General features: G+C 41.4%; 1 pseudogene; it reads right to left on the minus strand.

Annotated features, from left to right (window-relative positions):
• Positions 1-13,485, minus strand: part of LOC149168574 (ferredoxin--nitrite reductase, chloroplastic-like) — a 61,240-nt pseudogene that overhangs the window by 11,069 nt on the left and 36,686 nt on the right.

The raw sequence follows: 13,485 nt of genomic DNA on the forward strand, positions 1-13,485 counted from the left end.
TCAAAGAGGAGGAATCACCCAACCTTCAATGAAAATGATAGCCACTAGTTTTAAGGACGCCAGAACATGTCTCTAGCCTAGACCTCTAAATGTGTTGTGTTAGATTCCAAAGAATTGTTAAGTTCATTGAAGTTCATTTTAAAGTTGATCTTCTTAAAATTTTGCCTTTGATGGTTCACCACGTGATGTATGATCTGAAATTCTTAAAGATGCAATCTACAATGATAAACAATCTTTTTGTTTATTTAACCAATGAAAATCCTAACTACAAAGGATAGAGCATAGAAGCGCTTTTAAAGCAAACAACAAAGAGCACTCACTAATGAAATTTTCCTAAATCATCTTTTTGCACACAAACAAAAAATGCCAAAATGCAAATGCATGTATTTGTTTTCAACTCTCCTTAATGTGAATGATTCAAGAAGGAAAACCAAACACAACGATGACTCAAAATGTTTTACTCAAAATGACAATTTTCGACAATTTTTCTTCAAAGAGGGAAAGGAAGACTCAAAACAACACTTTCAAACTTGAAGAAATATCTTTTCAACACTTTGAACAAACTCAAATCAAATCAAAAGCATCAAAAAAGTTTAATCGATAAGCTATGAAGGAGGATTTGCAACACTTCACTTTTCGACGAAAATGGAAGACTTTACGACACTTTTTCTATCGAAAACGACAAATTGACTATCACTACTTTTGATAATGGATTGTAAATGAAGAACAAACACACAAAAGCATTCACTAATCCTAATGTAAATTGAGGCTAATCTAAGTGATGTAAGTTGACTTCAGTGATGAGGTATTGTTCAAATTCAGCAAATAACCAAACATAACTAAAAACTAGTCACAAATCCTCAACTCCTAGATGGGAATGTTGAGTTCAGACAGTCATCGCACCTGGGCTTCACAGAAAATTAGATGCATCGCACTTTTCTCTTTCGAGAGGTGAGATGCATACTGAGTCATAGTGGAAGACAGTGCGATGGTCAGGGAGCGCTTCTGAAGATGGTTTTGGCTCAAATTCACAACAGTTTTCAATGGATTAAGGTTGGTTTTGAGGAGTAATGGTAAGAAAAGTATGATGGAATGTCTTGAGAGGTTACTAAGCTACCAAAAGGGCTTCTAGATGTGTTTACAAATCAGATGTTCAATACATAAACTAAACCAGAGATTGACTGAAGTAGCATTCATCTACTACGCAATTGCATGACAAGAGCGGTTCGAAGGCTTCCTGGCTAGCTTCAGACTCTGTCTATAGTTTATATAATAGAACAACAAACAGAAAATAAACATTTGGTCTCCCCAATGGATTCGCCAATTTGTTTTTGGGAAAACTAGTATTCCTAAAGAATGCTAGCCCTCTAGGTTTGGCAGCTACCCTAGAAACAATAGTTAAAGCAATTCGAAAGATTTCCTATGAGTAATAGATAAGAATGAGATGATAGAGGACCAACCTCTATCTTTCGCTTGATCCCTCGCTTGATCTCCTTCTCCTTTGGCTGATCCCGTAACTCCTCCTCGTACTTAACATGCTTGGAGAGTACTTGCACAGTTACAGAAACAAATACCTGTCAAAGCATTGTGATATATTACAGCATAAACATTATAGAATCAGAAATACAATGAACAATTGAAAGAATTTACAATTGACACAATCAATTGGGAAAAATCTCAAAGAACTTTATTAATAACAAGGAAGGTTACAACCTACTTGTCTGATCCAGCGCCATCCTCCCAACTTCAATCCTTCTTCACCTCATGAATTAGCAAGAACACACCAACAATCATACAATGCTCTCTCCTCAATACTGAAAGCAGCAGCACTTCTGTACAATGCACAACAATTTATCCTCCTGATCTCTTGGATGGGAAATCCTTTTATAGATGTTTGCAAGGGTGTGATTCATCCATGGCAATTGATGAGTGTCATTCCATTTGTTGAAATTGGTTCCACAAGAGAGGGGAATTAGAGATGGTTTCCTAGTTCCCTTGGTCATCCTTGGGCGAACTCAGAGAGGCAAGTGGCATAGGAGAAGTTTCTAGAAGATTCCATGAGTAACCAATTAACAAACTATCCCAAAACTTTTTCTAACCTCGCCCATTGCACCTACTAAAGGGTCAAAGTGCGATGCATCGCAATTAGCTAGTGCAGCAGCCAGTATGCATCTCACCCTAATACAGGGCTTTCTGATATGATTCAGTTTTGGCACTTTTCTAGATGATTTCTCAGATGGAACTTGTGTGGAATGAAGCATTCATATGACTAAGCTTCTTTAGGGTATAAGACAACCATTTTAGGGGTTGATGAGCCCTAATATCATTGACATATGAGTTTGGGGTTGATGTGCCCAAATATGTCTATAACAGCATCCTCGGCTTAAACCTCCTCTACTTCAGCTACCACATCCTCGTCATCCATCGGGATGTCTTCAATGTCTTCCTCCTTTGATCCTAAGTTTATTGCCTTGCCTTTCTCCTGTGTAATAGGCTTTGGTGGGTTTCTTCTTGGCGATGCATGCACTGATATGGCAGGTTGCTTTCCCTTATTTTCCTTCACAGTTTCCTTGGTTGGGGTCGGCTTTGGTCTTGGCATCCTCGATGATTTAGGGACCTATGTCAATACTTTGGCCACTTCTAGAGTAGCTACTTCTGTCTCTGTTTCCATTTCATGCGTCGGCTCCTCTACTAATTCCTCGATATTTATAATTTTTGTGGGTTCCGACATAACGCTTTCTAATAGTGCTCATGTCATCTCTAGAAAGTTTGCAAATGTGGGAGTCTCTTTGAAAGTATCGAGGAATTCTCGGTTCATGGGTGCCTGAGAGCTCAACAACTCAATTCTCAAAATGCCAAGTGTTTTTCATTAGAAAACCACTTGTAATTTATAGGGCATTTTGAATTCAAATCCGATCGTTCCCCCCAAATTTGGTCCATTAATGCCGGATTGGCGGCAGATTTTCAAGGATCTAAACCATAAATTTTGTCTTAAATGTCGGCCACCTACTCCATTTGGCTGCACTTCTGTCATCAAATCATGAACAATGACTTTAACGGTCACTTTCCAGCTGACCTGCATGATTTCTCCCTGGGTAGCATAGCTCCCTCCACACTGTCGCGGACCCTATGACACTTCCTTGCTTCGCACCATCCTCCAATCATCCATCTCCCCAACTTTGGCAACATAGTTTATAATCCTATGCCTCCTTTCAATTGCCTGGAGCTCTAAGACTGTGCTACCTTCATCTAGTCACATGGTCGGACTGCCAGTGTATGGCTTTAATCGACTTCCATTCACCTTTCCTGGGAAGGGATCTCCATTCAACTTGACCAGTTGTACTGCTCCTCTATCAGTAATCTCCTTAATGACATAAGGCCCTAACCAGTGCATCCTGAACTTCCTTGGAAGTTTGTCAAACTTACTATCATATAACAAAACCAAGTCATTTACCTTAAAGGTGTGCAGTTTAATATGTCGATCATGCCATGCCTTTTCGCACTGCTTTTGGACCTGTTGGTGAAATCCAGCTAGAAATCTCTCTTCCTCAAGCTCATCCAGCTATGCGAGCCTCTCCTCCAGGGCTCCGCGATCCGTCATACCTGTGAGAACTGCTATGCACAAACTAGGCACAATATATTCCATAGGCATTATAGCTTCAACACCATAGACACACCTAAATGGAGTTTGTCCAGTCAAGTTCTTGCATGTCGTTCGATAAGCCCATAGTACTACAGGTATGCGTAGGTCCCAATCACTTTGCTGAGCATTGCAAACCTTGTTCGGCATGTTTTTGAGAACTTTATTAAATGCTTCCACCATCCCATTAGCCTGTGGGTGATAAGGTGTGCTCTTTTGGTGATACAACTGAAATCCTCCGTTAACGCGCTCATTATCTCATTCAGAAAGTGCATACCACGATCACTCATCAAGATCTTTGGACAACCAAATCGCGTTAGTACATGCTCAAAGAGGAACTTTGGAGTGGTCGCGCCTGTGAAATCCTTCACAGGTTGTGCCTCTGCCCAACGAGTCAAATACTCCATCATGGTGATAATGTATCTTGCTTCCATCTTTCCTTGGGTTTGAATGGGTCCCACAAAATCTATCGCCCATTTCGCAAAGGGTTGTAACGTCATCTATGGATTCAAAGGCATCTCATCCCTCCACAATGGCCTTCTAGTTCTTTGACACACATCACACGCTTTGTAGTAAGATTTTGAGTCCCAATAGAGGGTTGGCCACCACAACCCTATGTGTAGAATCTTTTGCACGGTCGCTCTCCTTGCATAATTTCCTCCCGCAACGCCCCCATGAGCATCCGCGAGGATGCTGCTTCTTTCAAAATCAGGTACATATCATCATAATATTTCATCAGACCCCATTTTGTAGATTTTCCCAGCAATGACAGAGAAATATTCTGCGTGCACTACTAATTCCTTCTTCTGCTGGACAATGTATCCTTCTGAGTCAGTTCCTGTCATTAGGAAGTGTATTATATATTCAAAATGACCATCTATGATGCGCACTGCAAATAGCTACGCGTCGGGCAATCCTTCCTCCAAATTAGTGGGCTCTTCGCCTGTTTCAATGAGCGACATATGGTCTAGTCCCACGTTCGGTTGTCTGAGCTTCACCATAACCTCAAAATCATATTCTTGGAACAATAATAGCCATCTGCAAATTCTCCCCCCCAACAAAGGCTTATTGACTAGGTATTTCAGCATGGAATGATCTGTGTACATCTTAAAATGGCCTCCCAACAAGTAGTGTCTAAACTTCTAGAGCGCATACACCATGGCTAACCCTTTGCGCTCGGTAGTGGAATAGTTCTTCTCTGCTTTAGATAACCTTCTGCTTACAAATGCGATAGGGTGGTCCAGGTCTTCTCCACCAGCCTGTGTCACTACTACTCCCAGTGCTATACATGACACACCGACATGTACATGGAACTCCTTGTTCCAATCCAGGAAGACTAGAATCGGCGCGGTTACCATATTTTCTTTCAATACATCCAGGCTCTTCTTATAATCTTCATTCCAGCAAAACATGTCATCCTTGTTTTACAATTTCTCCATAGGCGCGGTGATCTGGGCATAGCCTTTGATAAACTTTCTGTAATATCCTATATGTCCCAAGGTAGCGTGCAACTATTTCACACTCCTCGGCCTTTCCAAGTTCAGTATCACCACGATATTCTCAGGATCTACCATCAGTCCCTATCTGCAAACACATGACCCAACAGGGTCCCAAAGGGAACACGAAATTGACATTTATTCAGGTTGAGCGCGATTTGGTATCTTCGACAGGTATCTAGCATCAAGCGCAGGCTTGCTACATGGCATTTCACCAGCCCAAACATAGTCCAATCATCAAAGTATACTTCTAGGAACTTATGGATAAACTCCTTGAATGCAACAACAACTACACGCAAGAAAAACGTAGGCACATTCTTTAATCCGAACGAAATTACAGTGTACTAGAAACAACCCCACTCAGTCGCGAAGGTTGTCTTGCTCCTATATTCTGACGCGATTTTGATTTGGTGGTACCCCGAGAACTCGTCAGTAAAGGAATATGCTTCTTGGACACCTACATTGTCCAACACTTCATTAGTGAACGAAGTCAGGAAAGGATCATGTGCACAAGCGTCATTCAACTTTCTGCGATCCACGCATATCCTTATTTCATCCTTCTTCTTCTTCTATTGTACCACCATAGGTATTACCCAGTCAGATTCTTCCACAGGTTCAATGATGCCTTCCGTGAGCATCTTGTCTAGCTCTAAGCGGATCTTCTCCTTATACTTCAGATTGAGACGGTAAGGTCTTTGCTTAATCGGCTTCGCGTCAGGCTTCAACGTGATCTTCATAATTCCTAGGTCCCTGATTATCTCTTTTAGGTCCGTAAACTTGGTAGGGAATAAATCCTGGTATTCACAGAGCAATTCAGCGACCTTATCCACCTTCGCATCGTCCCAATAATCTCTAATCTTCATGAATTTGGGCTCTACCTCCATACCAATGTTCACTTGTTTCGTTTTCAGTGGCGCAGTTATATCCGGATTCTCAACTTGTGGTCCTTCAACCTCATGGTGACCTTCTATTCCAGGGATGTTAATCTTTCACAGATCCTCACCCTCTTCTTCAGCAGTTACATTATAACATTCTAGCATGTGACTCAGCTGAGTAGCCCATTTAGGTTGAATCATTCTAAAGGATCCTTCGGTATCCTAAAGATTGTTTCTTTCACCTCGTCTAGTGCTTCATCAATACTATCAAACCCGTCTTCAAAACTGAATGTCATCATGAATCCTTCGTGCAAGATATCCCATTCACCTGTCCCATGGCGGAGCTCTGTTTCTACACACTAATTCATCGGGACGATATCCAAGGTATGATAGAACAAGTGCACCCATTCAGGTTAGGGCTTCTCTCCATAAGCCTGGGCCCATTTGGCCAAGTGTGCACGTGGATCATCATGCCATCATACTTGTCTATCATTCGCATCTTCGGCTTCCCAAAGTGAGTTCTCATCATTCTCCTATATTTGCGCCAATCATCAAAGCTTCCCTTCTGCGTACCCCACCACCTTGTGGGTGTAGCGCGCAGTGCCCAGTCCATCGCCTAGAAGCACTGCTTTTCTGGTACCTCCCTCTCAAATGCATCCAGAAAAATATCTACATCATTTAGGCCATCATAAGTAGGAAAATTTCTTACCTCTGACGACACACAGTGCAGCGACCAAGTCATCATGTTACAACTCAGCATACTTACTTCATGTAACTGATTCTACTTACTTCATGTAACTGATTCTGCCAGCACTCTAACTCTTCATCAGAGTTCGAGGTGAAAGAACTCTCATGATCCCATGTAATTCATCCATCCACAATGGGATTCACCCATTCTTGGTCTCGCACTGTTATATTATAGATACAGTCCATATCGTCATCCCTCTCATAATCGTGGATTGGTTTAGTATAGTGCAATCCCTCAGTAGGATCTAGGGGTACTATTACGCGTAGCAATTTCTTCTCAAATATCATCTTTCGCTTCTTTAGGTTGATTACCCCGTTCATATCAGTAGCCTAGTCAATTCCCAGGAATATAAGATAGGGGTTGTTGTCATCCACAATTTCTATTACTTCAAAGTCATCCAGTGCGCTCGCACCTTCAATATCCACAGTCACCCCCTATAGCCACCCCATGAGGATGATATTTTGCTGATTCACCATCCTTAGCTGAATCGGAGACCATTGTAGCGTGGGTCTTCCCATCCGCTCCCAAGTTTATTTAGGTAGGACATTCGCGTCTGACCCTAGGCCCAAGATAACCTGATCCATCTCATACTCTCCTATCTACACGATTAGTCTCATCTCTCATCTTGTCCTTGTTTTATGCTTACCTATCTTTCATACTACACCCGGCTCACTCGGAGGGTTTCCAATTCATCTATTTATGAGCTCCTATAGCCCCTTCACAACCTTGCTATCGCACGATAACTTCATACAGATCTCCAGGAAAGTTGTAAGCATAGAAGGGTCTATCTCTTGATCAAGCTTATCCTTCCTTCCTGAGGTGTAGACCTCAATGAATCTCTTCTTTGCTTCCATGAAGGTTTCACGTGTATGCTCCAAATCAAACTTAGTTTCCTTCACCGGAGCTTTGCGAACCCATGTACTATCTTCTGGTTGTTACCCCATGTCATCTCCTATTGTGATTCCACTCTGAAGCACTATATTCACAGTTGGATCCTCTTCGCATGGCTCAGACCTCATCATCTACAGGTTCTAAGACGGTGGAGGTGGTAGCGCCCCTTTGTCGCATATCCTATTTATCAACGTAGGACAATCTTCCATTTCATGATCAAACAGAGTGTAATACTTGCACGGTGGATGTGTTGGGTTAGTACAATCATGGGCATAATATCCTGGTCCTCTGCAATTGTAGCAGACCAATTGTCCCCGACCTCTGCCAGGTCCTCCTCTGCCTCGGCCTCATCTACACCCCTAAAATCCTATCCGCGTCATCCCTATGCTCTGGTCAAGGGGTTTCGTTTCAGCCTGAACCCTATAGGCGAGAGTTCTATCCATCATCAATTCATAACTCCTGCAATTATGCTCATCATGCCCTACCGACCTACAGAAGTTGCAGAACCGTTGTTGCGGTGTTTGTACAAACTTCTGCAAGAGATGACAATTATCTGTGGCATGTTTTCCTGCTACCTGATAGATAACGCACCACAATGCAGGCCCCGTGCTTGGTCCTGCTTGGGCTTCTAGCCTCAAAGGCATTCGTGCTCCTCCTATAAGGTAGTTTGAAAAAACCGGACAATGGCCTTTGGCATGCCCTTGAATCTTGCATTTTAGACACCATACCTCTTCACACACCTCTGGTCAAACTCTTTTGTCCTGCTTCAAGCTTTTCATCTCAAGGAAAAGATTTTTCAACTGCGCATGGATCTACTGAACCCCCAGATTTGGATCCTGCATCGATGTTTCATGCAGCCTCATTATGATCTCCACGGCCTCTGCCTAACTTTTTATCTTCTACTGCGACAGTGCAACCCTTAAGTGTGGTAGGAGCGAAGCCACAAACCACTCGCGATGTTGTCCATCTATTAGGTTCATGTTATATTCGCGTATTGTACACTTTAACCTCTGATCGAGTTCCTAAAGTGTCTCACTTGGTTGCATCATGATTTCTTTGAACCCCACAATAGACTGTGCTTCAGATTTAGGCCTACTGAATTCTCTATTCAGTGATGTCTGGATGTCTGCCATTCTAGCATTCGGGTTATCATTAGCGTACTTGATATACCAAGTTAGTGTGCGATCCTATAGAGCACTAACCAATGTCACCTTCTTCATGTTATCATCTCTAACACCCTAAGCTTCCCATACATCTTTTACAATGAACCAAAATTGGTCTTAGTCCTCATTCTCCAATCCTTTGAACAAAGGCAGCTTCACTGAATTTTCCACACTAAACTGCGGTGCAGGTGGAGGTGGTACGGGTGAAGTTGCAGGTGATGGTGGTGAAGTTTGAGGTGGTGTGGGTGGAGGTGGTATTCGTGGAAATCCTTGTCTTATTAACTGAATAGAACTTTGCAGAGAAAACTATGCTATTCCCTCTTCGTCGCCTCGCAAAGGTGAAATAAAGGGACTATATTCAGGACCCTTTTTTCCTTCATTTCTGTAAGTTTTTCCGCTTCGCGTAACCCCAAACATCAAGGTAGCTGCCTAACCCGTTTTTCGCACAATAAAATTTTAATCCAGGTATTCAAAGATTTCACGTACTTACCTTCTGGTTCTTTGAAAAAGCGTGCTTCGCCTCGTTGTAGCTGACTGAGGTTTCAACCACAAATTTAGTTACAAATCCTACTATGACACAATTGATCCAATGATTGGCAATGAAGGTGATCTTATCCTCTGATGCTTCCAACCTTCACACTAGATCTAGGGTTAACACAATAGGACCGTCAAGTTTCCACCTTTCTTGGTTATCTGCTAGCTTCGCGATCCACTCATATAGCTCAATCGGAAAGGAGTAGAAAAATATTTCGTAGATCTCTGTATACAGGTACCTATCCAGCCATTGTTACTTTGTTATTCATGGGTTTCTGTTCTCTTGCGCCATGAATTCATGGATCTTCCTATCCAAGCAGTCTCCAATCTCTTTCTTAGTCAAATTCCAGCGATACGACATCACACATCTCTTATGCAGATCCCGGTCCCAGCAACGGAACCATTTTTTGGCTTGAGGGGCCCTGACTCAGGTTCAATTTTAATTAGCCAAACAAATCCCTACACTACTGGCCCTTTTGGCATCATCCCACGGAGCGTGGACCGAAGTCTCACCTGAAGCAGTATGGGGGGATGTTGGAACCAAGTTTCCGCACCCTAAGATGATCGTGATGTCATTTTATTCCCTTTATTCTTAGCTTCGCACAAGTCACTTTGCTCTAGGGCTTGCCAGATGAGCCCTCTATTCTGTTGTTCAATACCTCTGCAAAAGGGTTCAGTAGTGCTTCATGCAACCCTAGTCCTTGATCTAGACACTTTCACGCTACTAAGGTAGCGAACCATGCAGATTCCTAAACTAGTCTAAGTGTCTTACTTATCTTATTAGATACTCACAGTTAGCACTGCGTAAACAGATATTCTTATATGCATTCAGTTATCCAAGATAATCATACACATTCGCGCATCACATAAGAATTACAAAGGAAATTCGTACATAAAATGATAAGATGCATTAATTTCCAAGCGATTACAGACTCTATTCACCCTGGGCACACAGCTACAGGGGTCTGCGCACTCAACTGCAAACTTCTACTCTAGGCCTCTGCGCACTCAACTAAAGAGCCCCTACTTACGCTATGACCCAAAACTTAGACTTCTTATTTCAGAGCTATGACTGTCTTACATGATTGAATGATGACTCTAACTACTTAGAGCTTAGCTCTTTTTATATAATCCCATGGTCCGCAGACCATGGGTAGATCTTTTTACAGCCGAATTTACTTTACAAACTAAGGGCGGATAACCCTTTATGACTTATGACACCTACGTGCTCCACGACCACAAAATGCGGAGTCTTTACAAGTTTATTACAAAATTTGACCACAATATGGGCTTTTAGCCTCACAACCTTCCTTTGGGGGATCTCGTTCCCAACAGAGAGTGGAATGATTGTGCCCCTTGGAAGCCTGTGTAAGCAAGTAGGTTGGAATGGAACACACGAGAAAACATGCATCACACACTGGAAGGAAGGTGAACCTACAATCCAAACTGATGGTTAAACCAGCAACACATTTCAGTAAGATTCATACATACATGTATAGAAAGAGTCTATACACACATGCGTAAGTAAACAGATACATATATCATTAGAGTAAATAAGTTAACTAAAATACAATAACAACATATACATGAAACGTGTTGGCTCTGTTATATTAAGAAGTGAAAGTTCTAATCATACAATACAACCATGACCAACCACTAGTCCTGATAGCAGAATGTTACAGTCACTGCTACCTGCTCCTCCAAAGAGATGTACTAGCTCTACACTGTGGAGAATCCAAGGCTTGTTACAATACTCTCCAAGCTTTCTCTAAGATACTCCTATCTGAAGCATGGCTTACCAAAATCCCTTACAATGAGTTATGAGGTACTATATATAGGAAAGGGTGGGGTTACCCTTGACATTCCCCTTTGTGATTATTCAGCTACCCTCATGACTCTTCAACTACTCTATGACTGTTACATTTAACGATCAACACTTGAACTTCCACTTGACAATATGTTGCATAAAATCTGCACATGTACCCATGTGAGACAAAATAGGCTTGAGTAAGCCATGCAAGACATTACTATGACTCGGGCAACTATGGGAAGACCAACGTTTTGACATCCTCATGATGTTCGATGGTAGAAAATTTATGCCAGGCTTGGTACTCTGCGATGGTTTTCGTGTACTCTGTGGTCACTAGTAGAAAATGAGCAATATTAAGTGAAAGAACTAAAAACAACTAACATAAATCACTAATTTAGTCACGGGTTAAAATATGTGACTAGCTAATAAGTAACACAACTAAAAATGACTAACATGAATGACTAATTTAGTCTAAGAACAAAAATACAACTACCTAACAAGTACTACAATAATATGAATCTGTTATTTATGTTAGTCATCTTAATTGTGTAAAGCAATCTAAACTTACAAGAGATAGGGGATTGAAAGGTTGTTAAAGATTGGTTGAAAGGTTATCCTTCCTTAAACACTTCTTCATCCTCACATGGTGTATAGGTGAGCCAACTTTGCACTATGTATCTCTAATAATTTGTAATTTTAAAAATATATTTTTTAATAATAAAAAATATTTTATGTATTTTTTAAAAATCTATTCGTTGAATCTAATTAGTTCTAATTTGAAATTAATTTAAAGTGAAGTTTTAATTTTTAAGACTATAATATAAAATAAAAACTACTTTAATTTCATATTAACTAACCTACATCCATCTTAGCCCCGGATCTATCAAGCGTCGAGGGGGGTCCAATCTCTCGAGGTGCAAACTTTTTTTCTAGTGCAAAACTTGAGGAAATGTTTTCACCTCGAGAGATTGGATCCCTCTCGGAACTTGATAGCTATAGGGTTAATATGGATCTAGGTTGGTTATATAATACTATATAATATCTATATTTGTATTTGTGTCTCTTTTTTATTCTATCTCTCTATCTCACCCCCCAAACATACACACTCTCTCTCTCCCTCTCTTCCCCTTCTCTGTCTATCTCTCTCTTCCCCTTCTCTCCCTCTCTATCTATATCCTTCTCTCTATTCCCTCCTGCTCTCCTCTCTCCCTCACTCTCTCTTCATGATTCCCTTGTCACCCCCTCTCTCTCCACCTTTTTCCCTCTATGTTTTCTCATTCCCTCCCTCTCCTACCCCCTCCAATTCCATCTATCTCTCCTCATCTCTATCTTCCTTCCTCTCTATCCCTTATCTCCCACCTCCCTCTATCTCTCCCCCCCAAATCTCTCTCTCTCTCTCTCTCTCTCTCTTCCATCCAACTCTATCACTATATCCCCCCTCCCTATCCTTCTTCATCTCTATGTCTCCATATCTCTCCCTTCCCCTTCTCTCCCTATCTCCATCCTCTCCTCTTATTTCTCTTCCCTCCTCTCCTCTCTCCATCTCTCCCTTCTCACTCCTCTCTCTCTCCATATCTATCTCTCTATGTCTTTGTTATTTCCTCCCTCTCTCTCCCACTCTAACTCCATCTCTCTCTCTCCCGTCTCTTCCTTCCTCTCACTCCCTCTCTCCCACTCCAACTCCATCTCTCTCTCTCTTGTCTATTCCTTCCTCTCGCTCCCTCTCTCCCACCTTACTCTATCCCCCCATCACTCTCTCTTTCTCTCTCTCTCTATCCTTCAACTTTTTCACTGTCTCACTCCCTCTCTCCACCCCCTCCACAACTCTCCCTTAAATTTGATCACATTGTATTGTGATTAAGAAATTAGCTAAATTAGAAAAACTTAATTGGTTGTGAAATATTAAACCTATATTTTGGATCAATCATGTCAAAGAAAATAAAATAATGAAAAAACATAAAAAAAAATCATGCACTATATTTAATCTATTATAATAAGTCAATTTGCTTGCTCTCATCCCTTGGATCCTTAACTATGATGTATCATGTCGATTCTTTATATATATATATATATATATTACACTACAGGAAAAAAGGTCATTAGTGAGGGTCATGCCTGTGACAGACCTTTAAGGTCCATCACCAATATTCCATATGGTGACGGTCCTTAAAAAAACGTTGTTGTAAGTGTATATAGTGACGGTCCTTTAAGGTTTGTCACCAAAGCCATTTTCAATGACACTTTTGGTGAGGGTCGTTAAAGGCCCGTCACTAATTCTCTCTTTGGTGACACTTTTGGTGAGGGTCGTTAAAGGACCATCACAAATTC

The sequence above is a fragment of the Pinus tabuliformis genome, chromosome 4_2, assembly GCF_031772625.1.
Source record: "Pinus tabuliformis cultivar Carrire ecotype Pingquan chromosome 4_2, CPIR1, whole genome shotgun sequence".
Lineage (NCBI taxonomy): Eukaryota > Viridiplantae > Streptophyta > Pinopsida > Pinales > Pinaceae > Pinus > Pinus tabuliformis.